At 42.9% G+C, this 26,634-nt stretch overlaps 2 long non-coding RNA genes across 2 annotated transcripts in view; both read left to right on the top strand.

Annotated features, from left to right (window-relative positions):
• LOC136793403 (uncharacterized) overlaps nt 1–26,634 on the top strand; it is a 341,429-nt gene that overhangs the window by 259,376 nt on the left and 55,419 nt on the right. The window lies entirely within an intron of this gene.
• Nucleotides 1–26,634, top strand: part of LOC131748563 (uncharacterized) — a 211,294-nt gene that overhangs the window by 133,112 nt on the left and 51,548 nt on the right. The window contains exon 3 of the long non-coding RNA XR_010838617.1: nt 25,797–25,922. This is a non-coding gene — a long non-coding RNA (uncharacterized lncRNA). The remainder of the gene's footprint in view (nt 1–25,796; nt 25,923–26,634) is intronic.

Raw genomic sequence — 26,634 nt, 5'->3', positions numbered from 1 at the left:
CATCCACTTATTTTGTTTTATTTTAATTTATTTTAACATTTATTTATTCATGCGGTTGTCCAGGGTCTTAGTTCCTTGACCAGGGATCAGACCTGGGCCCCCTGCACTGGGAGTGTGGAGTCTTAACCCCTGGACCACCAGGGAAGTCTCGAATCCACTTATTTTAAACTTAAGGGATTCTTGTAACTAATATGCATCTCTTGTAGGAGCGTGATGTTGGATTTTAACCTTTACTGAGTCCTGTGTGTTACATAGATGTATGAATGTGTTTATGTCAATGTGTACTTTTCATCTAATTTATTGAGGTATAACGCATACAATGGACTACATCCACTTAATTTTTTAAAAATATTTTTGTTGTTGTTGAAGTGTAATTGATTTACAGTGTGTGTGAATTTCCGTTGCACCACAAAGTGATAGTTATACATGTATATGTATATATGTATCTATTCTTTTTCAGCTTCTCTTCCCATATAAGTTATAATAAAATGTTGAGTAGAGTTCCCTGTGCTCTACAGTAGGTCCTTGTTGTTGACCTGTTTTATATATAGTCGTGTGTCTCTGTTAGGGGTTTGGGACTACATCCATTGAAAGTGCACAGTTCAGTGAGTTTGGAAAAGTTGTGTAATTAGCGTAGCCACACGCCCACTACAGCCAACGCACAGAACCCCCGTAGAACCCCAGATACCCCCGCATATGCCCCTTTTCAGACAGATCCTCCTGCTCTTTGAGGCCCTTAGGCAACCATTGGCGTGTCTTCTGTCACCCATACACGCTTCAGAATGTTAAACATAGGAAATGAGACAGCAGGTACGTTTTTTTGTGTTTGTCTTTCTGGCTCAGCAGGTCATTTAGACGCTCACCCATGGAGATTGCAGGTATTGACGTGTCCAACCGTTCTAAAGCCGAGTCCCATTCTACCTGTGTGTAGAGACTCCACTTTTTATCTCGTCATGTTTTGTTGGATGTCCACTTTCTTTCCAGTTTACGCCGTCTTGAGTATACCCGAACAGATACGTGTGTGATTATGGTTTTTGTTTCTCTTGAGGAAGGACATAGGAAGGGCATTGCTCTGTTGTTTGGTTAGACGATTTTTTGTGTAGACTTTATTTTTCAGAACCATTCTGGGGTCACAGCAGTATCGAGAGGACGGGACACACAGTTTCCATACCCCCCACTCCCACCCAGACACGGCCGTCTCTGGTGTCAGCAGCTCCCACAGATGGCACAGCTGTTGTAACTGGTGAACCTCCATTGACGTGTCATCGTCACCTCAAGTCCCTAGTTTGCACTGGGCTTCACTCGTGGCGTTGCGCGTTGGACAAGTGTACAGTGACGTGTGCCCGCCACGGTGACAGCGTAGAGGGCGTCTCGGTGCCCTCAGAGTCCTCTGCACTCTGCCTGCTCTTCCCTCCCTCCTAACCCCTGACAAGCACGGATCTTTTCGTTGTCCTCACGGTCTGGGGTTTTCCAGAATGTCACACACCATGCACTCTTTATAGCACCGTCACTTACAATTGCCCAAACTCAGGTGCAGCCGAGGTGTCCTGCAGTGAGTGAGTGGACACAGAAACCGTGGTCCATGCACACATAGTGGACTCTTGCTCAGCGCTGAGAAGAAATGAGCTTTCAAGCCACAAAAAGACATGGAAGAGTCTCAAGTGAATATACTAAGTGTACGTTTTTGTTTTGTTAATTTATACATACTGTCGGCCTGTTCAAGCCAGCAGTAATTGTCATCCTGATTAGCATTCTCTGCATTAGTTTTCCAGGAAGACAGAACACAATAGATCATTCAGCCTTCATTTTCACATACGTATAAAATTTTCAGCTTGTATCTGTCTATCATCTGTTTATCATTTATGTACCCAGATAACCCTTAACTTTTGCCCAGTTCACCTGTAATAGTTGCAATATCTCACGCTCGCGTTTTTTCAAACAGCCATGCATTTCAAAATGCGGATTGGTGTCCAGATGAATTATATCCAGGGATGTAAAGCTGTCGGTTCTCAGCATCATAGCTTTCAGGCCATTGACCAGATTAGAAAAGGATGATCTTCCTTTTACAAATTAAGCTGACAGTGTGGTCAGTGCCCAGCAGACATGCTGTCAACACTTCCCTTCTGCTAGGGCATCAAATCTAGGATTTGAATTCCAATGGCCAAGTCCATTTTGGGGCTCGGCCTTAATTTAAGAAATTTTCTCCACCCACCGTCCAATCATTTCTCTACCACTTTCAGAATTCACTGCGATAATCGGGATCTTGCGGTTGCTCCGCATTCTCGGGAATCGACCTCCGCGAATGTTCCCCAAACGTGCTTCTTCAGGTCGCGTCCATTTCCAGACCTCCTGCAGCGTAGATAGAGCAAAACTGCACGAAAAGCCGTCGTGCGGTGTCCTAGCTTTGAATGTTGTCTTATCCTTCTTCCTCTTCTTGACATCTCTCATCCTCTGGAGTCATCGACATCTCGCCCCTCAGCTTTCTCACCTTCCAATCATTCCTTAGCCCGCTCAAAATGAACTTGCCTTCTCACAGCTGAAAAGTCTCTTGCCACAAATCACACGTTGTTGCTTTCCACGCTTGCAATTAAAGTCTTGCTTTCTCGTGGTCACTTGCTATGCAACGTTGCAGCTGTCTTCTGAATCTCTCTGCCGTGTCTACAGCTGCTGTTAGCATCCTGCCTTTTCTGCCTCGGCCTCCGTCCGCTCCCCTGCGTGGCCGGGGCCCCTGAGTTACTAGCAACTGTGTGCATGACGTGTGTGGTCTCCAGAGCCTTGGCAAGATACATGCTGCACCCTCTGCCACAAACAACCAGTCCTTACCTAGTTGGTGCCTTACCATCCTCAGTGCGTCCAGTCCTATGTCGTCTCTTTCCAGAACATTCTCTTACGCTTTTATTCCCCTTCACAAAGCCCTTTTATCTATGTATGCATCCTGCTTAAAAATATAACAGTATTGTAATGAAATAATTACTTTCCTTTCTCCACCACTTGATTACTTGAGGGCACAAATGAGGAGCTTGTCAGATTTCCATTTGAATCTCCCTGCCTGAAATAAGACTTTAAAAAAAATTATTTATTTATTTATTTATTTATCTTTGGCTGTGTTGGGTCTTCGTGGCTGCCTGCGGGCTTTCTCTAGTTGCGGCGAGAGGGGGCTGCTCTTTGTTGCGGTGCGCGGGCTTCTCTTGTTGTGGAGCACGGGCCCTAGGCGTGTCAGCTTCAGTCGTTGTGGCACGCGGGCTCAGTAGTTGCAGCTCACAGGCTTAGTGGTTCCGCGGCACGTGGGATCTTCCCGGACCAGGGCTCGAACCCGTGTCCCCTGCACTGGCAGGCGGAATCTTAACCACTGCACCACCAGGGAAGTCCCTGGTGGTGGGACTTTAAGGGTTCTCATGTTGTTGATCATTGAAATGATATTGATTGAAGGAGTTACCTCGATGTGAATAAGCTATATTTATTAACTAGAACAAAAGTGTACAGTACCCGTACAACTGCCCGGAACCAGGACAGTGAGGCAGGGAAACATCTGACGACCACAGCAAAGAGTTGTTACAATCAGCACCAGTGCAGTAAACCACCTTAGTGCTCTGGGGTGATGGCAACGTAAATTTAACCCAGGTTGTTCATAACGAGAGCGAAATTGAACCAAGAGCTCACCCAACCCTGCAAACTATCTCCTTTCCTTTGAATTATTCTACTTCTAATTCACACTGGGAAAAATGATGATATTTTTGAGCAGGAGATTTTCAAAAATATCCCACTAAATTTTGCCACTGAATCATAAGCTCATTAAGTGTCACGGTAAGAAGTCTGCTCTGACCATACTGGCTAGGTCTACATACTTTAGAGTGACAGCAGTAATAATAGACAAAACAGGAAAGAGGTGGAGGAGAAACTATAGAGAATAATGAGGAAATAATATCTAAAGTCTGAAGGAAGTGTATGAGTGGAACAGTATAACCTACTTCAGGACAAGGATCTTGGCTTATATAAAAACAAGGTTGAAGAGTTTTAAAAACAATAAATTTTGATTTTCTTTTTTTTTTTTTTTGCGGTACACGGGCCTCTCACTGTTGTGGCCTCTCCCGTTGCGGAGCACAGGGTCCAGACGCACAGGCTCAGCGGCCACGGCTCACGGGCCCAGCCGCTCCGCGGCATGTGGGATCCTCCCGGACCGGGGCACGAACCCGCGTCCCCTGCATCGGCAGGCGGACTCCCAACCGCTGCGCCACCAGGGAAGCCGCTAAAAACAATAAACTTTATACACTTTCTAGAACACTTCTACATCTTTAATAAAGCAATTCACACCCATGAAGGAAGAAAACAAAGTCAAAGTAGAATCAGTCAAGAAAAAGATGGCAAGAAGACAGCAGAATGTGGTCATGAACAAGCATAACTCTGTAATGAAGACAGAGTAAAAGTCACAGAAATTGCAATGAAATTAAAAGCAAGAAAGAATATAACCTGTAGGGAAAAAAATGAAGAGACAGAGAGGATAGGTGTAAGAAAAATAAATGCAATGAAACAGAATAAAAAGGCATTAAAATGACTTTGAGGGATATATCTATCAAAAAGACCAACATAAGCATAATTGTCGTCCAGAAAACAGAAAGCCAAAATTATGCTATATATATCGGTTATTACAGACTAATCCCCCAAAAATGTCAGAAATAACATCACACTTGAAATCACTCTTTGGGAAGACCCATGTTATGTCAGGACAGTTAATCTGTCATAAGTTAGACAAAGTATTGGCCATGGTAGACAAGTATTGTTGGCAAAAAGATTAAACTGATTTATAAGTATTAAAATTTACACAGGCCTCAGTTTCCCTGTAGTAATATGCAATATTATTAATAACTGATCATACATGAGTCACAAACAAATCTTCAATATATTCAATACAGTAAAATCCTGATTTTTAAATAGGGAAAAATGCATAAATGTCTAAGCTAAACAAAAGCCAAAATAGCCAAACAACAACAAAAAATAGTGATACCAAATTAAATATGTGTAGCCCAAAGGCACCATGTACTTACAGAGGAAATGCCAAGGGAAGTATCCATTAAAACGAGGAAAAACACACAAAATGCTTATTCTCACCACTGTTACCAACGTTTACCATTGGTGAAGTTGGAGGAATTAGCAATGCAAATAGGCAATACAAAGGCATAAAAGCGTAAGAAATCCCCACAACTCAACAGCAAAAGACAACCCCAAGTAACTTGATTTTAAAAAATGACCAAAGGGGGCTTCCCTGGTGGCTCCGTGGTTTAAGAATCCGCCTGCCAACGCAGGGGACACGGCAGCTGGTCCGTGGCAGCCACGCTCAGGGGTCTGTAACAGCCAGGCTCATGAACAGGAAATGAGGTGTGGATTGTGAGCCTTCAGACACAGAAAGAACAAGATGTTTACATTTGTAAATGAAACTGATGTCTTCATGTGTGACTGTGTGTGTGTGTGTGTGTGTGTAAAGCATGAACCCTTGCTTTTCTGTGACCAGTAAAACAAAGCACCTAATGCATTTATGTGATAAAATTGCTAATATCTATGAGAAGACCTTTTATTTACTTTTCTCAGTCGCTTTTGCCTAAAGACTATTTTTATATCCTTTCGCTTTCAAAAACTCTACTTGACTACGACACAGTAATGTTGAACAGAATAGAATTGAAATGAAATGAAACAGTGATTTTCTTTTTACAAACATAATTTCAGCTTAGGGAAAAAAAAATCACATTCCATTAAGTATAAGATCCGAAACCATGTGTCAGGAGCGTTGATGGAATTATGTGTGTGATTAAGTATTAGTATTTCTTAGGCAAATATTTGCTGTTTCAGAACAGAGCGTTTTTATGCGTATTTGTTGTGCTGAATAAATGACTCTGACTGTCAATATCATGTGATGAGATGTGTTTATAGAAAACTTGAGGAAAATGGTTGCCTGTTACCTTTAATCTCTTATAATATTGTAGGGGAGGGGGAGATTTCCCCTTCTACCCCTTTGAGTCCTTGTGGCTAGACTAATAGTAAAATCAACACAAGACAGATGAACAGGAGAAAAAGAAACGCATTTTAATTGGTGTGCACAGAGGTCTCCTAGAAATGGGACCTAAGAAGTGGCCAAAGCAGGCGGCTTTTATATTTTTTAGACAAAGAAACAATCCATTTGTGAGGAATTAACAGGACAAAGGAACACTGGCGTTTAGTTAGTGAAGAGTCTAAACAGAGTTCGGGGTTGAGGTAGTTAGTGAAAGAAATAACAGGTTTCTCAGCCCGAATTCCCTGTCTCTGGCTGTAAGGATGTCCTTCTGTGTACAGATGCAGGGAGGGAACCTTTCCCAGGGGGGATGTATTTCCTGCCTCAGGGGGACAGAGAGGAGGGTCAGCGTGTCCCTACTGCATCGGCTGTTTCTTAAGTAACTTTAATTCAAAATAACCAGTATGCCAGGGAGGCACATTTGGGGGTGGCCTGCCTGCACCCCAGCAATATCTGTTCCTGTTGTGGTCACTGTGCAGGACAGTGCAGTCCATGTATAAGAACAGCATTCTTCACTAGTCAGCCATGAAAGAGAATGAGATAATGCCATTTGCAGCAACAGTGGATGGACCTAGAGACGGTCATACTGCATGAAGTAAGACAGAAAGACAAATACCCTATGATACACACTACTGAAGGTAAAAGAGGTAATCAACAAGGACCTACTGTATAGCGCGGGGAACTGTATTCAATATCCTGTGATAAGCCATAATGGAAGAGAAGACAAGAAAAAAACCACAATGTATGTATGTGTATAACTGAATCACTTTCCTGTAGAGCAGAAATCAACACAACATTGTGAATCAACTATACTTCAATTAAATAAAAGAACAGTATCCTTCAAATAAAGGATATCATTACATATTTGTGCACTCACACACACACCTTTCTTCCAGGTAATGTTATAATTAGATGTATAAAGGCATCCGCAGGCGTTCTGTGATGTGTGCAATTCTAATGAACCCAAACTCACTGTGTGTAGAACGGTGTCTCTTTACAGCCACTTTTTTTTAACACCTTTATTGGAGTATAATTGCATTACAATGGTGAGTTAGTTTCTGCTTTACAACAAAGTGAATCAGTTATACGTATACATATGTCCCCATATCTCCTCCCTCTTGCGTCTCCCTCCCTCCCACCCTCCCTATCCCGCCCCTCTAGGTGGTCACAAAGCACCGAGCTGATCTCCCTGTGCTATGCGGCAGCTTCCCGCTAGCTATCTAGTTTACATTTGGGTAGTGTATATATGTCCATGCCACTCTCTCACTTCGTCCCAGCTTACCCTTCCCCCTCCCCATATCCTCAAGTCCATGCTCTTGTAGGTCTGTGTTTTATTCCCGTCCTACCACTAATCTCTTCATGACATTTTTTTTTTAGATTCCGTATATATGTGTTAGCATACGGTATTTGTTTTTCTCCTTCTGACTTACTTCACTCTGTATGACACACTCCAACCACTTTTTAAAGCACGTGAACGATTAGATGAACGTGGAAAGCTTGGAATAAGGAGAGCTGCTATTTTCAGTTATAAAGAATTATCTGTAAAGGAGGGTCATTACGGACCTATTTTTAATACCGAGCAGGCAGAAGAGGCAGGTTACTAATTTGAAAGAATCACCACACTTTATCTAAAGGGAAAAGCATTACCATCTAGTGGGAAACCAACAGAAAGCTTGGACTGCGTAGCAAATATTTAAAGTATACCTGGCATTATATTGTTTTATTCTATTTGCACTATCTGCTATCCATGTTTCTCCTAAGTCTTCAGAAATGATTTAACAGTGTCTTTCTTATTACTGTTCTTATTTGAAATGTAACCAATGAATATAATATGAACTTTTATGGAAAACTGAGACTCCTTTTTAGACGTGGCTCTGGAGTCTGGGTTCAAGAGCGTTATTGGCACCAAGAAAACTGTTCTGTTTCACTTCAAAACATATAATGTGGACATTGACTGTAGTCATTTTTTTAAGTGCCAATGAGACAAAATATTTGATGTCAGGGTGACAGTTTGCATTTCTTATTTTCCACCCATATTTATATCTTGAAATACAGTGTGTTCTCTTTAGGAAGCTAGTGATTAAGAAAAGTAAAAACATAGAAACAGAAGGCAAGGCAGAATGTATCATTTCTGTTTACCTGCAGGAAATTATGTATTTAGACAAAGTAATAGAAGTAGGCATAATATCAAATATCTTTAATTCTGTGTCAAGGATTTTTTCCTTTTTCCCTCAACATCATTTATTTCATTCTTCACCACTACCTGTTGTAAAACTGTGTGGTGTGTCATTTAAATAATATATATTTGATTGAAGTATAGTTAGTTTTCAATGTCATGTTAATTTCAGGCACACAGCACAGTGATTCAGTGATATATATATATATATACCTTTTTTGGATTCTTTTCCCCTGTAGGTTATCACAGTATATTGAGTGGAGTTCCCTGTGCCCTACGGTAGGTCCTTGTTAGTGGTCTATTTTACATATAGTCGCTGTGTCTGTGTCAATCCCAACCTCCTAATACATGTTTATACTTTGAATAGAACTGCTCATCTGTTTAGATTTTACTTTTCTGCCCAGTTCTAAGACTGAAAGCACAGCTGGGACAGAGCCTCACCGTTGTCAAATCTGGGCTAGAAATGGACCTGGGAGTGGCTGTCAGTGACACCTGTGTTGCTGAACATGCCTTGGGAATTAGAAAGAAAGGATTGGGATGAGGGGACTCCGGGGGGACACTGGGCACCCCAGCTCAGCATTGCCGACCGCACTTTCTAGTTCCTCTTTCGTAACCTCCCGTCTCTCGTCAGCTGTACCCTCATCTCACACCTATGCCTCTTGCACGCGAACGGGCTCCTGCATCTCGGAATCGCGTCTTCCGACTCCACGAGGCTGCTGTCAGGAGCTCCGATACATTCCCTTCTTCTCAAAGGTGTGGTCAGGGCCCCTAGGAGTAAATTCTCCTTGACAGTTAGCGGCACGACCAGAAGAAATCATAAGAGAAAAATCCCCCCAAATAGCATGAAGCACCGCAGACCCAGAGAATTATCTCTCCTCCCGAATCATTTCATTAACCAATTAAATGAATGTCCTACCTTACATGTGAGAATTGTCTCCATTAAAAAAATGTGTATCAATACTCATAGAAATAGTCAAGGTACTTTATACTTCTTTTGTTGTTTTTCTCTGATGCCAAAGTTATCTATTTTTTGTTCAATTGCATGTTTACAGCAAAATGCAAGTAATTATAGATACTGACTTTGGTTTAGTAGGCGGGGGCCCTTGGGGGAAGGAATCAGGGGAAAGAGAGAGAGAGATACACCTTGGAGATTCGTTGCTGAGAGAAAAGAAACCAAAACAAAGAAAAAAGCAAGTAGTGAAAATCATCAGTCCTGCAAAATCAGGACTGTCTCGGAACTGGCGCTCTCCCTGTAAAGCAAAACAAGCAGAAACCAAACAAAATCTATACAAGTTATTTTTTTAGGGTTCGTGATTAAGGATCCTCTGAAACCTCGATGCGATGCCGGGCAATAGCTCTAAATGGCCCCAAGGCAAAGGTAGAATCCGGTCGAATTGTTGCTTTTGTAAGTTGACGTGAGTCTAACTAGTCGAGTATGCCTTTGTTCCTGGTCTTTTTTAGATCTTCCCTTTTGCTGTTTTATCTCAGTTTCATGAGTCTATCTACTGCTTTTTTGGGGTTTCCTTTCCATTTTCGTGGGTTCATGTTTTTCTCCAGTTCTGGAAAATCCTTAGCCATTAAATCTTTGAGTATTGCCTATTTCCTAATTTGCGTATTTTCTTCTTTTGTGACTGATTAGATGTGTGTCAGATCTTGACATTCTCTACGTCCTATTTATTTTTCTCATATTATATCCCTGAACTGCATTTTTCAGTACTTTTTGAGTTTCATATTCGTTCCCTTAAGCTATAGATACATTGATTGTCATCCATCTTTTGGATGTTTGAATTCAAAGCTTTTCTAAAATGTCAGCCTTGTTCTTTTTCACATTACACCGATTGCTTTCAAAAGTGATACTCACACCCTCAGATTTTTCTTTATCCTCTGAATGCTTTTAAACATTCCAGACCTGGTTTTTATACTCTTTGTGTGCTAATCCCAATTAGAGTATGGCTTTGCGTTCCCGAATCCTCTGCTTTTGTCACTCAAAGAGGCTTCTCCTCTTGGATTTTGGTTATTTATTTTGTGATCTCATCTTTGATTCAGCATAATTGCAGCATCTGTGCCCTCAGTGGGAATTGCTTTCTTCCAGAGATATTTGCTTTGGCTTCTGCCGGAAGCCAAGATAAATATTGACCTAGAACCAGTTTAGCCTCTGCCAAGATTGCTGCCTGCTAGAGGGCTCCCGGGTTCTGCTCTTGTTTGATGGGCCCCGGCCTGACTCGCCAGGTTCCTTCCACAGGGTTCGTATTTAATCCCAAACACACACACACACACATACACACACACACTAAACAAACAAACAAAAAACCTGACCTTGCCCACAGCCTACGTTTTGGTTTCAACTCATCGGATTTTCTTTTCCATTGCTTGTTGTTTTGGCTTTGCATCGTTTGGGGTTCTTGGGATTTGCTTTCTTTTTTAAAAACTCTTATTGGGGCAAGAACACTTCACGTGAGGTCTGTCCTCTTAACAAAAATGTAAGTGGACAGTATTGTTGACTCGAGGTACGCTGTTGGACAGCAGAGCTAGCACTCGACTCACCTTGCTTACCTGAAACTCTGTGCCCTTTGATTCCAAACTCCCCATTTCCACCTCCTCCCAGCCCCAGGCAGCTCAGTCCAGTCTGAGCCCGTGGATTTGACTGTCTTAGATTCCACACATAAGTGGGATCGTGCAGCGTTTGTGTTTCTCTGGCTCCTTTTGTTTCTCTTGGTGTCCTCAAGGTTCACGCACGTCCCATATTGCAGAATTGCCCTGCTTTTAAAGGCTGAATGGTACTCCATTGTATGGATCTAGCAGATTCTCCTTTTCTCTTCATCTCTCGGTGGACACTTAGGTTGTTTCCACAGCTTGGCTCTTGTGAATAAGGCTGCACTGAACATGGTTATCCAATTGCTTTTGTTATCCAAGCTTATACCTTGGGATTTTCTTTCACTTGTTAGGAGATCTACCAATTCTTATAGATCTACCAATTCTTACAGGCTTATAGAAATGTATGCAGGGTCCAGGCTGTACCATATTACAAGTCTCTTCAGGAAATCCACTGCTGCACACTTCAGAGTTTCCCAGCACCTTAGTGAAAAGGTTTTGAGGGTCATCTCAGGAAAAACAGACCTTAATCTTAAGACGCGTATTATTCCCTGATTCTACTCCGCTTATAGAATACAAGTCAAACTCCTTGCCGTTACATCCGAGGGGCTCTGTGATTTTTCCCTTTCGTGTATTTCGTAGTCTTGTCATCCTCTGTGTCTACACGTGTGTTAGGCCCCAGTCACGTTGGGCTACTTAGAAAGCTTGTGATGCAGATTTCACATCAGTCTCTCTCCAGCTTTGGTGGAGAAGCACCACACCCATTCTTTCTACCTTCTGGTCACACGGAGAAATCACATCTGTCATCCTGTCTTACAGTTCGGGATGGCATGTGATTGGGTTCTATCCAATGACCCATGGATGGACACTGTGCTCACAAAACTAACCAATAGGGCTTCCCTGGTGGCGCAGTGGTTGGGAGTCCGCCCGCCGATGCAGGGGACGCGGGTTCGTGCCCCGGTCCGGGAGGATCCCACATGCCGCGGAGCGGCTGGGCCCGTGAGCCGTGGCCGCTGAGCCTGCGCGTCCGGAGCCTGTGCTCCGCAACGGGAGAGGCCACGGCAGTGAGAAGCCCGTGTACTGCAAAAAAAAAACCCAAACTAACCAATAATAGCACTGACATCGTCCTACATTGTCTTTCTCTTTCCTGACCTGTGAGTTGAAACCATTAAGTTCTGGATTCTGGAGGCTGGATCATAAGCATCTGAAGAAAAAACGCTTTATGTTTGAGACTGGATTTCCCGAAGATCCATGTTTCACACTGTGTTCTAGGTCCAGTAATTCTGGTGGGTTTTATCTGATATTCAGTGAAGCTATCATAATTCAAAAGTATCCCTCTGAGCTCCATGTGGACAAAGGATGAAGAGAGAACATTTAGAGAGAACCGACTCATAAGTATTGAGATTTGATACTTAGCTAGCAGTGAGGAAGGATGTCTTTTATATGAGAAACACGAGGTGAATTAGCTTCACATCAGTTGAAAACTAGCGGCTTCCCTTCAAATAAAAAGTGACCAAAAGTAGTCGATGTAAAAAGTCTTTGGACATCCCCGGAGAAACTATAGTTTGTGTTTTCTTTTAAATATTAGTCGTTAAAGGATATCAGGGTACTTTCTCTGGAGAGTTTCTTTATGTAAGGGCTGTCTACTATATCCACCATAATGACTGAGAGATTTCTGGGCTTCACAGATCTGCAGATTCATAATCTGTAGAAGGAAAGCCTGTGATTTGCTTCTTTAAAATCTCAGGCAAGGGACTTCCCCGGCGGTCCACTGGTTAGGACTCCTCACTTCCATTGCAAGGGGCACAGGTTCGACCCCCTGCTCGGGGAACTGAAATCCTGCAAGCTGCGTGGAGTGGTCAAAGAAAAAAAAAAAATCTCAGTCAATTCTTGCACGTTCTGTAGTTCGAAAACTACGGACCTAACGAGATACCTGGCAGCCATATAGGCATTAAACCACCCTCACCGCCACCAGCACTACCGTCATCACTATAATCATCCTCCTCTTCATAGCATCACATACTACACGTCGTCAGGCGAGTGAGGATTGAGTGAGAGAGTTCACTTATGAAAGAGGGACAAATTGTACTTAACTTCACGTTTCTGCTATGCAACTTGACAGGAGTTTCGAAGTTTTATTTTATTGAAGTATAGTTGGTTTACAATGTACTATTAATTTCTGCTGTACAGCAGAGTGATTCAGTTACATATATATATGTATGGAGGAGGGTTGGACTGGGAGTTTGGGGTCAGCAGATGCAAACTATCATATATAGAATGGATAAACAACAAGGTCCTACTGTAGAGCACAGGGAACTACATTCAGTATCCTGTGATAAACCGTCACGGAAAAGAATGTAAAAAATTATATCTCTATGCATATAACTGGGTCACTTTGCTGTACAGCAGAGACTGGCACAGCATGTAAATCAACTAGACTTCAATAAAAAAAATTTTTTTTAAGTTAGAAAAAACGAATTCTCTTTTGGTAGTTGCCTAAGTCATTCAAAGATTGTAACCTTATCTATTTAGATGTTTCATTCCCCACTATCTCATTCTCTCTTTATTGAGATATGTTCATATTGGATGGTCTGGCCAATAAATCAGGTATCACCAATGGAATTCTTTTCAATTAATTCAGTGATGGTTAAAATCAGAATATGTTTCATTGTAGTATTTTAAATGAGCTCAGAATATAACATGAGGGCTGAAACTCCTTAAGTGCTGTTGTTGTTAATTATATATTTTTTCTTGTGTTATAGGATAATCGCTGCATTCAAATCCCAGAATATTTTAGTTTGCTGTCATGTCCATTTTCCTATTCAGTTACCTCTAGGGATACTTTTTATTTACACAAACCCCTAAACGGTTTGTTTGGTTTTTTTTGATGTGGACCATTGTTTTTTTAAGTTTTTATTGAATTTCTTACAACATTGCTTCTGTTTTATGATTTGATTTTTGGCCGCGAGGCATGTGGGATGTAAGCTCCCCAACCAGGGATCAAACCCGCACACCCTGCATTGATAGACAAAGTCTTAACCACTGGTCCACCAGGGAAGTCCCTAAACATTTTGAATCATATCTTTAAAGCATCAATCTGTGCGCTCTTTTTACTCTATCTCAGTGGGAAGCAGTGGCTCTTGAGTTGGTCTCTTCTTCCAACCAGAGCTTTCTGGTACACAGCTTCATCTTCCTTTGCTTCATTAAGTCACGGGGTGCAGACTTGATCCAGTTAAATCCTTTGTGTAAATTCTTGGTATCTTTGTGGCTCTGTAGGGTTTACCTCAGAATCCGTGGGCAACCTTGGGAGTGAATTAGGAGAAAGACAGGGGTTTTGGTTATATCTTTATTTTCAAGTGCATATTTTATATGTAAATTTCATTTAACGTTGATCATACGTTGGTTAGGCTGTGAACAAACTGTGCAGGAAACATGCTGAACACTGAGTTTCAGTGTAACTCACATATCTTTGGGGAATATATATATCCAGTCTCCTGAGATAAACCATCATGGAAAAGAATATGAAAAAGAATATCTACATATGTATAAGTGAGTCACTTTGCTGGACAGCAGAAATTAACACGACATTGTAAATCAACTATGCATCAATTAAAATAAATTTTTAAAAGTTCTCCTAAACATTAAACCCATAAATTCCTATTTGCATAAATGATAAATTCCTATCTTATTCTTAGACTGATTTTTTTTTGCCAGCTGGCTAAAAGATTACTTATAAAATAACTCACTAGTAGGTAAATTTGCAGCTGGATGGTCTCCAGAGGCCACCATCTCCTTCCACAGTAATGGAAATTCAGTCATCAGAGAAAGGTCAGGACAGTGACTTCTGGTCTACCCAGAAGGCTTAGAAAACCTTTTTTTTTTTTTCTTTTTAAAATCATATGTATTTATTTTCCCTCTTGGTTGGCTGATATGTCAATAGCTATTTTTTAAATGTCTTGGAGATGTTTATATTATAGTTTTGTGTTTTATGACCAACATTCTTCGAGTCTGATCTTAACCTTGAGCCTTGGAAACCTTCCATGTTAATAATTTTTATCAGATGGGCTCCCAGCTACTGAGTTTGTCACATCATGTTTTATTTTTTCCTTATATTGATTGTGGTATAATTGACCGAACATGTCACATCATATTTTAAATACTGAGCACTGAATAGAGGCCAAACTGTGGCCTTTTTTTTTTTCCATTACAGTCCTGCCCTGTAAAAATATAGAAGGTCTTATGGGTTTTGCAAGATATAATTGATAGTTTATTTTTTGAGTAACAAAGTAGGGTTGGATTGTAACCCAAAGTATAAAGTAAATATCCATTAATCTCTGCAGACATAAATAAATGATTGAGTAAGTATATAATGGGGAGAATAAATAAATCTCCCTTACGGGAGAAGAACAGGTGGATAATTTATGTGGACAGTCGGCCCTCACGGATGTGGAGCACAAATTCCCATGCCCTAAGCACGGCTGTCCATAGTGAACTTCATTCCGGAAGGAGGAGTGGGGGAAGGGTCACCTGACAGTAGAGACACGTGACCGATACGACCTCAGCCAGGTGATGAAGGCCACCATCAATGGTAGGTCCCACTGGTAGCAGTGAACCTTGTATTTAAGAGGAATCAAATAGCACTGGAACGTTTGCTGTTCCTAAACGTACACTTGTGTTTCCCTGCGCCTCCCCAGGCGTTAAACATCTTCTTTTAGCCCCATGCTTCCCCCATCCTCATCCCTTTTTCCAAAACAAAATAAAATAACTGAGATACCCTGCATGCCCCCATTCTGTGTGCATTTGCACCAGGTCCAGGCGGATCCTTTAAGCAGGTCCAGACCCTTTAAGCAGTAGCCCCTTTGCAGACTCTCTTCTTCCCCAGGAGAAATACCTTCCCACCGGCCACTCCCCGTCCCGGACACCCTGATGCAACTCTGATAAACTTTCCTCTCCATGGCTTGGAAGCCCTTGCTCCCGGCACTTGGTCATAGGGGTGGGCTTTGTTGACTGTCTTCTTATCTCCCCCCACCCCTCCCTGAGAGGGGAGTTTCTTGAGAACAAGCTCTGTGACTTTCAACCCTGCACTCTCAAAACTTGCACATAACAAGAGCCCATCAAAAATCAGCGGAATGAATGCGCTTCCTTCCGTGTAGCCATTCGCTGTGGACAGAGCGGTTTGAATATGTTCATTCCTGCTTCTGGAGAGAGCAGCACTCTCGCTTTTGAAGAGGAAGAAGTCTGGGCTCTGGTTTTTATGGGATGACCCCAGGGAGAATTTCATGATTTCACTTGACCCCATGGAGCAGCCGTTCTGAAACTTGGCTGTACACTTTATTTATTTATTTGTTTGTTTCTCTATGGCTCTGTTGGGTCTTTGTTGCTGCACACAGGCTTTCTCTAGTTGAGGCGAGCGGGGGCTACTCTTTGTTGCGGTGCGTGGGCTTCTCATTGCGGTGGTTTCTCTTGTTTCAGAGCACGGGCTCTAGGTGTGCGGGTTTCAGTAGTTGTGGCTCCCCGGCTCAGTAGTGGCGGCATGTGGGCCTTAGAGCGTGCAGGCTTCAGTAGTTGTGGCACGAGGGCTTCAGTAGTTGTGGCACGAGGGATTCAATAGTTGTGGCTCGCGGGCTTTAGAGCTCAGGCTAAGTAGTTGTGGCACACGGGCTTAGTTGCTCCGCGGCATGTGGGATCTTCCCGACCAGGGCTTGAACCCGTGTTCCCTGCATTGGCAGGAGGATTCTTAACCACTGCGCCACCAGGGAAGTCCCGGCTGTATATTTTAGAATCACCGAGAGAACTTGCAAAAATCCCAATACCCAGGTCTGCTTCCCTGGCCATTAAATAAAAATCTCTTGAAGTGAAATCCAGGCAGAGGAGAGTTTTTGATTCCCCAGGAGATTCCAATGAATAGGCAAATTTTAATCTCTGTGTAAAAGACTTAGGTAAAAAGGAAGGTATTTCTAGCGGAGACCAAGTGCCTTCCCTAAAAAATATTTATCACAAAGAATTCTGAGTCTTAACCACTTTTGGACTGTTTCATAATAACAAAGAGAATCTGACTCACGCTTGGAGTTTGTTGAGGTGAGACACCATTCATCTTTTATTCATCTTCTGGAATATTCGTACTACCTAGGATTTTTGTTTAATGAAAACAATCTGTAATGTTAGCAGCATTTCCTTTTACACAATTACAATATCACTGCATTGTTTCCCTACTCAGAGTTTCCAATCACGTGAATGTGTTTTCATCTTTACGTGTTATATTTATTCACAAAGAAAAAGTTACTCTAGCATCGTGTCATCGGTCACCTTGCTCCTGGAAGCACGAAGCCCAGGTTAACAGCATTCCCACAGGATAGAGGACCCACCCCGAATTACTCAGTCAGAATCCACATGTGTGCAGTATCTCCAGGACATGCACATGCATAGTTAAGGTTGAGTTGCCCTGATAAACGGCACCTACTTAGTAGGAATGCGATGTTGTTTATCAGGAATAGAGGAGCAAAAAGGAGGAATAGAAGAGGAAGAAGGGGAGGAAGAAGAGAATGTTAGAGCTAAGAAGAACCAGACGCGTGGGTGCGCCCAGGCTGCATTTTACGGATAACAGAATGGTGGATGAAAGCATGGAGATGCATCGTCGGTTCACCTGGCTAGGCAAGCTGAGATCCGTGTGTGGATTGTGGTCTAGTGCCGCCTTGAAGCCGGGCTGAGTATGACATGTGATCAAGTAGAGTCACGTGTTCTTGAGGAACACGCAGACGCCCAGGTACAGCCTCAAACTATCACCCCATATGCTGAAGAAACATCACGTGTACTTTGCCGGTCAACGGCCAAAACACATTTTATGGATTTGATTAGAAACTGCTGTAAATATCACCCATGATCCAACATTTTCAGAGTATTCAGAACTGTTGCTGGAACTTAACTATTTTCTTCCAGATCTGTTATGATTTTAAAATAAATCTACAGGTTCTGTGGCCAGAAGGGCATGTTTTTGGTAACTCCCACTATTTGTTTGAAAAATAAAAAGACAAAAAGAAGAAAATGAAGAAGGAAAAGAGACCGGCATTTGAGTCTTGCCCCAGGGGGCACGGTGGTCGCACACCATCAGCTTTCCACACCCCTGACTTCCCGCAGACATTCCCAACTGGCTACACCTTAGGAGTGCATTTAATAAAGGAACAAATGTAACAGAAGCATCCAGCAAAAATACAAAGACTCCGTGTGCATATGTACGTGTGTGTGGATGTGAGTATGTATGTGTATTTCCATTCGGTGATAACTGCTACAGTGTAACTCAGAAAATGAGAATCTCCAGATGAATAAACTATAAAAAGTACAGAGGTTGGTATTTGCCCCAGATTCCATCCATTGGGTTATTAATTTATGTTTTTTGGCCGTGTTGTGTCTTTGTTGCTGCGCATGGGCTTTCTCTAGTTGCAGCAAGTGGGGGCTACTCTTCATTGCAGTGCATGGGCTTCTCATTGCGGTGGCTTCTCTTGTTGCGGAGCACGGGCTCTAGGCTTGCAGGCTTCAGTAGTTGTGGCATGCAGGCTCAGTAGTTGTGGCTCGCGGGCTCTAGAGCGCAGGCTCAGTAGTTGTGATGCATGGACTCAGTAGTTGTGTCTTGCGGGCTCTGGAGTGCAGGCTCAGTAGTTATGGCATGCGGGCTCAGTAGTTGTGGCTCACGGGCTCAGTAGTTGTGGCTTGTGGGTTCTAGAGCACAGGCTCAGTAATTGTGGTGCATGGGCTCAGTAGCTGTGTCTTGCGGGCTCTAGAGTGCAGGCTCAATAGTTGTGGCACGTGGGCTTCAGTAGCTGTGGCTCATGGGCTCTACAGCGCAGGCGCAGTAGTTGTGGCGCATGGGCTTAGCTGCTCCGTGGCATGTGGGATCTTCCTGCACCAGGAATTGAACCCGTGTCCCCTGCTCTGGCAGGCGGATTCTTAACCACGGTGCCACCAGGGAAGTCCCTGTCTGTTGGGTTTTGATCTTCTCCCTGTGATGTAGATCTAGGGGACCTGGAAGGGAAGGAAGGAAGACCGTGTGAATCATTGGGGAGGGTCTGGAGACACAGAAGTGAGCTTTGCCTCTTCCACCTCGCTACCTGGGTCCGTTATTCTCCCTTGGTTTGCTTCCTGCCCCCTCTGCGTGACTTCGCAGTTCTCCAGGTTTCTGGAGTGCTGGCTAGAACGTTTCCGAGCCCCGTACCCATAAACCATTCAGACCTTGAGAGATGACGCCACAGTTAATGGTCTTGACAGTTTTAATAATGACTCCATTCCTGTGTTTCGGTTACTACCAGATGGTCAGAGACAGTGAAGCAAGCCAGCTAAAACTGACAATAAATCCACGTGAGCCACGGGGTAATGAGGACACTGTGCTTTCACGCCATGGGAGGGACCCTTTATGCACCAGGAGACAAGGAGGCAGCCCAGGGTCTGCACCTCACTGGCCCGGCGTTGTGTGTCCTGCACGAGCTTCGTCCTCCTGCCCCGCTGCCTCTACCATCCGGGGCCGGTGCCGTTCAGTGTTACCTCCTTTTCTGAGCCTCTTCCCCAGCACGATGCACAGACTTGGCTCCTGCTGTTCCCTGGCCCCGCTCCGTCTCTCCTCCTGTTGTCAACCGTCCAGATTTTCTTTTTTAAATTTGTTGACGTAGAGGTGCTGTACAATATTATATAAATTTCAGGGGTACAATATAGTGATTCACAATTTTTTAAGGTTATACTCCAGTTGTAGTTGTTATAAAATATTGGCTCTCTTCCCCGTGTTGTGCAATACACCCTTGTAGCTTATTTTATACATAATAGTTTGCCCCCCTTACTTCCCTCCCCTTATCTTGCTCCACCCTCCTTCCCTCTCCCCACTGGTCACCACTAGTTTGTTCTCTGTATCGGGGAGTCTGCTTCTTTTTCCTCTATTCACTAGTTGGTGGCATTTTTCAGATTCCACACACATGCGATATCATACAGTATTCCTCTTTCTCTGTCCCTTAAATACCTCACTGAGTGATTTGGAAGTCTCCTTGATCTGCATAAGCAGCCATCCTCCAAGAATGCTTGATTCTGCATCCCACGTACTTTTATCCCAACCTCTCAGGCTGGTGCTCCGTTCGTGTCTGCATTTGCCGTCTACACCACTTATGTCTTGGACCATTCCATACCTCCCTAAATGGCTTCCCATCTCCTCCAGGCCTCCAGTGTAGAACCCACTCAGCACATGAAAAGCTGCTCGACATCACTAACTGTTAGTGAAATGCAAATCAAAACTGCAGTGAGGTGTCACCTCACCATAGTCAGGATGGCCACCATCAGAAAATCTACAAACAATAAATGCTGGAGAGGGTGTGGAGAAAAGGAACCCTCCTGCACTATCGGCGGGAATGTAAACTGATACAGCCACTATGGAGAACAGTATGGAGGTTCCTTAAAAAACTAAAAATAGAACTACCATACGACCCAGCAATCCCACTACTGGGCATAGACCCTGAGAAAACCATAATTCAAAAAGTGTCATGTGCCACAATGTTCATTGCAGCTCTATTTGCAATAGCCAGGACATGGAAGCAATCTAAGTGTCCATCGACAGCTGAATGGATAAAGAAGATGTGGCACATATATACAACGGAATATTACTCAGCCATAAAAAGAAACGAAACTGAGTTATTTGTAGTGAGGTGGATGGACCTAGAGTCTGTCATACAGAGTGAAGTAAGTCAGAAAGAGAAAAACAAATACCGTATGCTAACACATATATATGGAATCTAAAGGAAAAAAAGGTCATGAAGAACCTAAGGGCAGGACAGGAATAAAGATGCAGACGTAGAGAATGGACTTGAGGACACGGGGGAGGGGGAAGGGTAAGCTGGGACAAAGTGAGTGAGTGGCAGGGACATATATACACCACCAAATGTAAAATAGCTAGCTAGTGGGAAGCAGCCGCATAGCACAGGGAGATCAGCTCGGTGCTGTGTGACCACCTAGAGGGGTGGGTTGGGGAGGGTGGGAGGGAGACACAAGAGGGAGGAGATATGGGGACATATGTATATGTATAACTGATACACTATTGTAAAGCAGAAACTAACACACCACTGTAAAGCAATTATACTCCAATAAAGATGTTAAAATTTTTCTTTAAAAAATAAAAAGTAGGGCTTCCCTGGTGGCGCAGTGGTCGGGAGTCCGCCTTCCGATGCGGGGGACGCGGGTTCGTGCCCCGGTCCGGGAGGATCCCACGTGCCGCGGAGCGGCTGGGCCCGTGAGCCACGGCCGCTGCGCCTGCGCGTCCGGAGCCTGTGCTCCGCGACGGGAGAGGCCACGGCAGTGAGAAGCCCGCGTACCGAAAAAAAAAAAAAAAAAAAAAAAGTAAAAGCTGGTTCTTTCAGAATCTATACGGGATGCAGGAAATTATTTGTGGAAACATTTTTAAAAGTTGCGCTAAGTAGACAGTTTTTTGGAGGTGTTCTTTTCTTTTAAAAAATATGGGTTTGTTTTTGTTTTGAGGGAACCAGGGTCTCCTGGGTGCGGGTGGTGAGCGTTCTGGAAAAACCGCTCTGGTATGGCTACAGAGAATGGATTTGACCCTGGGGCAACCACAGAGTGGGGAGACGTGCATAAACTTTGGAGAGATACAGCCAAGACTCTGGGTGAGTGCAGATGCTGAAGTGGTGGAGAAGAGCCGCATTCAACTGTTAGCCTGGGCTTCCTGGGGCCAGACAGGAAAGACAGGGATGGAGGGATTGGGGAGGATCTGGGGGCAGGACTTGGTGAATTCAGTTGTAGACATGGGTTCAAGGACCATGTGGAAATTTCTGGCATCCTGTTGCCTATTTGTGTCCGGCTACAGGAGAATGGTCTACCCATTACTCAGTCGTGGGTTCCATGCAGACACCATGAAGTGACCTTCCACAAGGGGGCCAAGGACACACGGTGGGGAAAGGACAGTCTCTTGTCAACAAGCGGTGCTGGGAAAACTGGATATCCACATGCCAAAGAATGAAACTGGACCCTTATCTCATGCCATACACAAAAATTAACTCAAAATGTAGTAAGACTCCAGCATCCCATCTGAAAAGCCTAAAACACCTAAAAGAAAACACATGGGAAGTTTCTTGGCAGCAATGATTTCATAGGTCTGACACCAAAAGCACAGGCAACAAGAGCAAAAAATACACAAATGGGATTGCAACAAACTAAAAACACTCCTGCATAGCAAGGGAAACAAAGCATACAGCAAAGAGACAATATCTCTGCAGAATGGGAGAAAATATTTGCAATCTGTACACCTGATAATATAGAGAGTTTGGACAGAGGAGATGCCCTTTAAAAACTTCAGTGACTATGCAAAGTGGATCGGGAGGTTCTGCCTTGTAACCCGGAGTTCTGGATTACTGGTTTATCCAACTCGAGCAATTTGTCTTAATTACACAAGTAAATTAGCTCAATGTTACCTCTTACTGAAAGATGCAAGCTTTATTATTATGTGATTTCTAGTTCCCTAGGGGTATAAAAGGGCTCTAGGAAATTGGTTGATTTTCCAGACGGTTGGTGGGATTTCATTTATTCTCTGGAGAACCCTTCCCATCTGTGCTCCTATCTGGAAAATGCAAATATTTTTTGTTGTCTACACAATACTCAGCACTCTTGAGGCAAAGCTCCCAGCTCCTCTGAGCCGCTGCCCAAGTTTTGCAAATCACATTCTGTTTCGGAGAACTGTCTGGAGTTCTTAAGGTTTTTTTCATCTTTCATCTAATTTCCTTTAAAATTCTCTGAACAAGCTTATGCCTGCACAAAATTCACACGCAGGGGACTTCTCATAGGCGACTTGGTGCGTTGTTTTTGTTGTAAATGAGTTCGGCAGACACCAGGTTCGTTTTCCCGGAGCTGTGCAGCTCACGGCTGTGGGTTTGCAGGTACCCATCACAGCACTGGAGAGTCATGGACAGAAGCCCCCATCCTCCTGCTTTCACAGGGAGAAGACGGTCCCCCCACTGAGGGCCAACATGAGTCTGAGCACAGAAGAAAAACAAGGAGATGGGCACGTTTCCAGGTCATTAAATCTGTGCAGAAAACCCCAGAACCTAATTGAGGCTGAAAACTCTATTTTGGTTGTTATTTGTAATCAATCCAACCTGGCATTTCCCGTCAACTTTGCGTATTGAGGCATACTCCCAAAATGTTCTATCAGTTATTTAGAAAGGAAAAGGTCACCTTTCAAAATTTTTGTTTATTTTTTTAGTTGAAGTAGAGTTGCTGTATCATATTATGTAAGTTAAAGGTGTATAACATACCGATTCACAATTTTTAAAGGTTATACTCAATTTGTAGTTATTATAAAATACTGGCTATATTCCGTGTGTGTGCTGTAGAATATATTCTTGTAGCTTATTGAATTCACACATAGTAGTCTGTATCTCTTAGTCCCCTCCCCCTTCCCTCTCCACACTGGGAACCACTGGTTTGTTCTCTATATCTGTGAGTCTGCTTCTTGTTAGTTATATTCACTAGTTTGTTGTATTTTTTTAGATTCCCCATATAAGTGATATCATATAGTATTTGTCTTTCTCTGTCTGACTTATTTCACTAACATAATGCCCTCCAAGTCCATTCATGTTGCTGCAAATGGCAAATTTTCATTCTTTTTTTATGGCTGAGTAGTACTCCATTGTATATGTGTACCACATCTTCTTTATCCATTCATCTGTCGATGGACATTTAGGTTGGTTCCATGTCTTGGCTATTGTATAACTAATGCTGCTATGAGCACTGGAGTGCATGTATCTTTTCAAACCAAAAATTTTAGCTTAAAGATCTAGAATTCTGCATTTTATTTTTTTTCTAGTCAAACATTACATATATTTTTAAAGTTGGGATATAGTTGCTTTACAATGTTGTGTTAGTTTCTGCTGTACAATGAAGTGAATCAGCTACATGTACACCTTTATACCCTCCCTGTTGGACCTCCCACCCAGCTAGGTCACCACAGAGCACCGAGCTGAGCTCCCTGAGCTGTACTGCAGGTTCCCACTAGCCAGCTGTTTTACACATGGTACTGTGTTTATGTCAATCCTAATCTCCCAATTCATCCCACCCTCCCGTTTCCCCCCGTATCAACACATTCGTTCTCTACCTCTGCATCTCTATTCCTGCCCTGCCAATAGGTTCATCTGTACCATTTTTCTAGATTCCACGTATATGCGTTAAGATATGATCATTTTTTTCTTTCTTACTTCACTCTGTATGACAGACTCTAGGTCCATCCACATGTCTACAAATGACCCAATTTCATTCTTTTTATGGCTGAGTAATATTCCATTGTGTATATGTACCACATTTTCTTTAACCATTCATCTGTCGATGGATATTTAGGTTGTTTCCACGTCCTCACTATTGTAAATAGAGCTGCAGTGAACACTGGGGTGCATGTATGTTTTTGAATTACGGTTTTCTCTGGGTGTATGCCCAGAAGTGGGATTGCTGGGTCATATGGTAGCTCTGTCTTTAGTTTTTGAGGAACCTCCATACTGTTTTCCACACTGGCTGCACCAACTTACATTCAAACCAACAGTGCGGGAGGGTTCCCTTTTCTCCACACCCTTCCCAGCATTTGTTGGTTGTAGATTTTCTGATGATGCCCGTTCTGACCGGCATGAGGGGATACCTCATTGTAGTCTTGATTTGCACGTCTCTAATAATTCGTGATGTTAAGCATCTTTTCATGTGCCTTTTTGCCATCTGTATGTCTTCTTTGGAGAAATGTCTATTTAGGACTTATGCCCATTTTTGGATTGGGTTTTTTTTGTTTTTGTTTTTTTAAATATTGAGCTTCATGAGCTGATTGTATATTTTGGAGATTAATCCTTTGTCATCTGCTTCATTTGCAAATATTTTCTCCCATTCTGAGGGTCGTCTTTATGTCTTGTTTATTTCCTTTGCTGTGCAAAAGCTTTTAAATTCATTAGGTCCCATTTATTTATTTTTGTTTTTATTTTCATTACTTCAGGATGTGGATCAAAAAAGATCTTGCTGTGATTTACGTCAAGGAGTGTTTTTCCTATATTTTCCTCTAAGAGTTTTATAGTGTCTGGTCTTACATTTAGATCTTTAATCCACTTTGAGTTTATTTTTGTGTATGGTCCCAGGGACTGTTCTAACTTCATTTACATATAGCTGTCCAGTTTTCCCAGCACCACTTATTGAAGAAACTGTCTTTTCTCCATTGTATATTCTTGCCTTCCTTGTCATAGATTAGCTGACCATATGTGCGTGGGTTTATCTCTGGGCTTTCTATCCTGTTCCGTTGATCTATATTTCTGTGTTTGTGCCAGTACCATACTGTCTTGATTACTGTAACTTTGTAGTATTGTCTGAAGTCAGGGAGCCTGATTCCACCAACTCTGTTTTTCTTTCTCAAGATTGGCATTCAGGGTCTTTTGTGTTCCCATACAAATTGTAAAATTTTTTGTTCTACTTCTGTGAACAATGCCATTGATAATTTGATAGGGATTGCATTGAATCTGTAGATGGCTTTGGGTAGTATAGTCATTTTCACAATATTGATTCTTCCAATCCAACAGACGATGATTTTCAAAAGTTTTTCAAAAATCAGGGCACAGCCAAGTCATCCTTGTCTTCAAATCTATCAAGCCATGGAACAGGGATAAAACATCTTTAATAGGATTTTCTGACGATGACTAAATAATATGCATAGTCTTCTCTGAGTGACAAAATCAAAATGAGTTGATGGTAATGTGTTTGATCCTTTCCTCTGTAGATTAGTGCTCCTTCAAGAGGGGGACAAGTCTTCCCACATGAAAATTTGGAATTGAAAACCTTCCTAAGAATTAAAGTATTTGCTAAAATCCTCAGCTGGCATGTGCTACAAAGAAAAAATTACAATTGTATGGGAAGGAGATCTATCTAAGATGGCATATTTTAAGAACCAGGAATCCATGAATCTGCTGAAATGTTTTATCCTTTTCATCATTTCAGAAACTCAGCAGAGTCCCTTGACTTTATGGAAGACCCTACTGAATACGCAGAAAATGGAAGTGGAATGGTCCAAATCCACAGAGACGAACTCCCGTGCCACCTGTAGGATCGTCGACTCAGACCCTGGTGAGTGCCCTTGTGCGTCTCAGTAAATGGTGTGTGTATTCATGAGCTGCTTAGTGGAAAATATGATTCTTAACACTGACCGTGACCTACAGGTGTTGAGGGGATAAGATAGGTAATCCCCTGCCATATTATTCATGGTGACCGTCCTCTGCAGTGGGTCTTCCGAGACAGAGATTCAACTTAGGATTTCCCTATGACATACTTTCTCGGGTCCAACTGGGACTCAGAACCAGGAGGGGAAGGGTACCATATGGCAGGGCCACCTGAGGCCCATTTGGGTCTGAGTCATAGCTGGGTCAAGAGCAGTTCAGCCAGTCCGTGGAGACTTTGCTGCACATGAATTATATGTGAGAGTCAGGCACAAATTGAGAACAGAATACAATCAAATATTCGACCATGATATCTAGGATTTAAGCCCTGCTCAGGGCACAGGGCATGTCTTAACTTGCAGCATCTTCACTACAGCCCTTGAAGGAAGACAGTCTTCTGGCCGATATTTATAAATGAGAAAATTGAGGCACAATGCTTGAGTCAGCATCAAGGTCACACAGTTTGTAAACGTGGTAGAGTCTGGATGCTAATTCAGACAGTATCAGGCACAGGAAAAGGAAATGGCTTGTATATAAGTGTTGGGGCCAATGGGTAATTTCCAGACGTGGTCACCATCTATTGGAAAACCCCTAAGGTCTAGAATTTTAGACAGGGAGGGCAG

Source organism: Kogia breviceps, chromosome X, assembly GCF_026419965.1.
Source record: "Kogia breviceps isolate mKogBre1 chromosome X, mKogBre1 haplotype 1, whole genome shotgun sequence".
NCBI lineage: Eukaryota > Metazoa > Chordata > Mammalia > Artiodactyla > Physeteridae > Kogia > Kogia breviceps.
The sequence above is the reverse complement of the archived record's forward strand: the minus strand, read 5'-3'. Positions and strand labels throughout refer to the sequence as shown.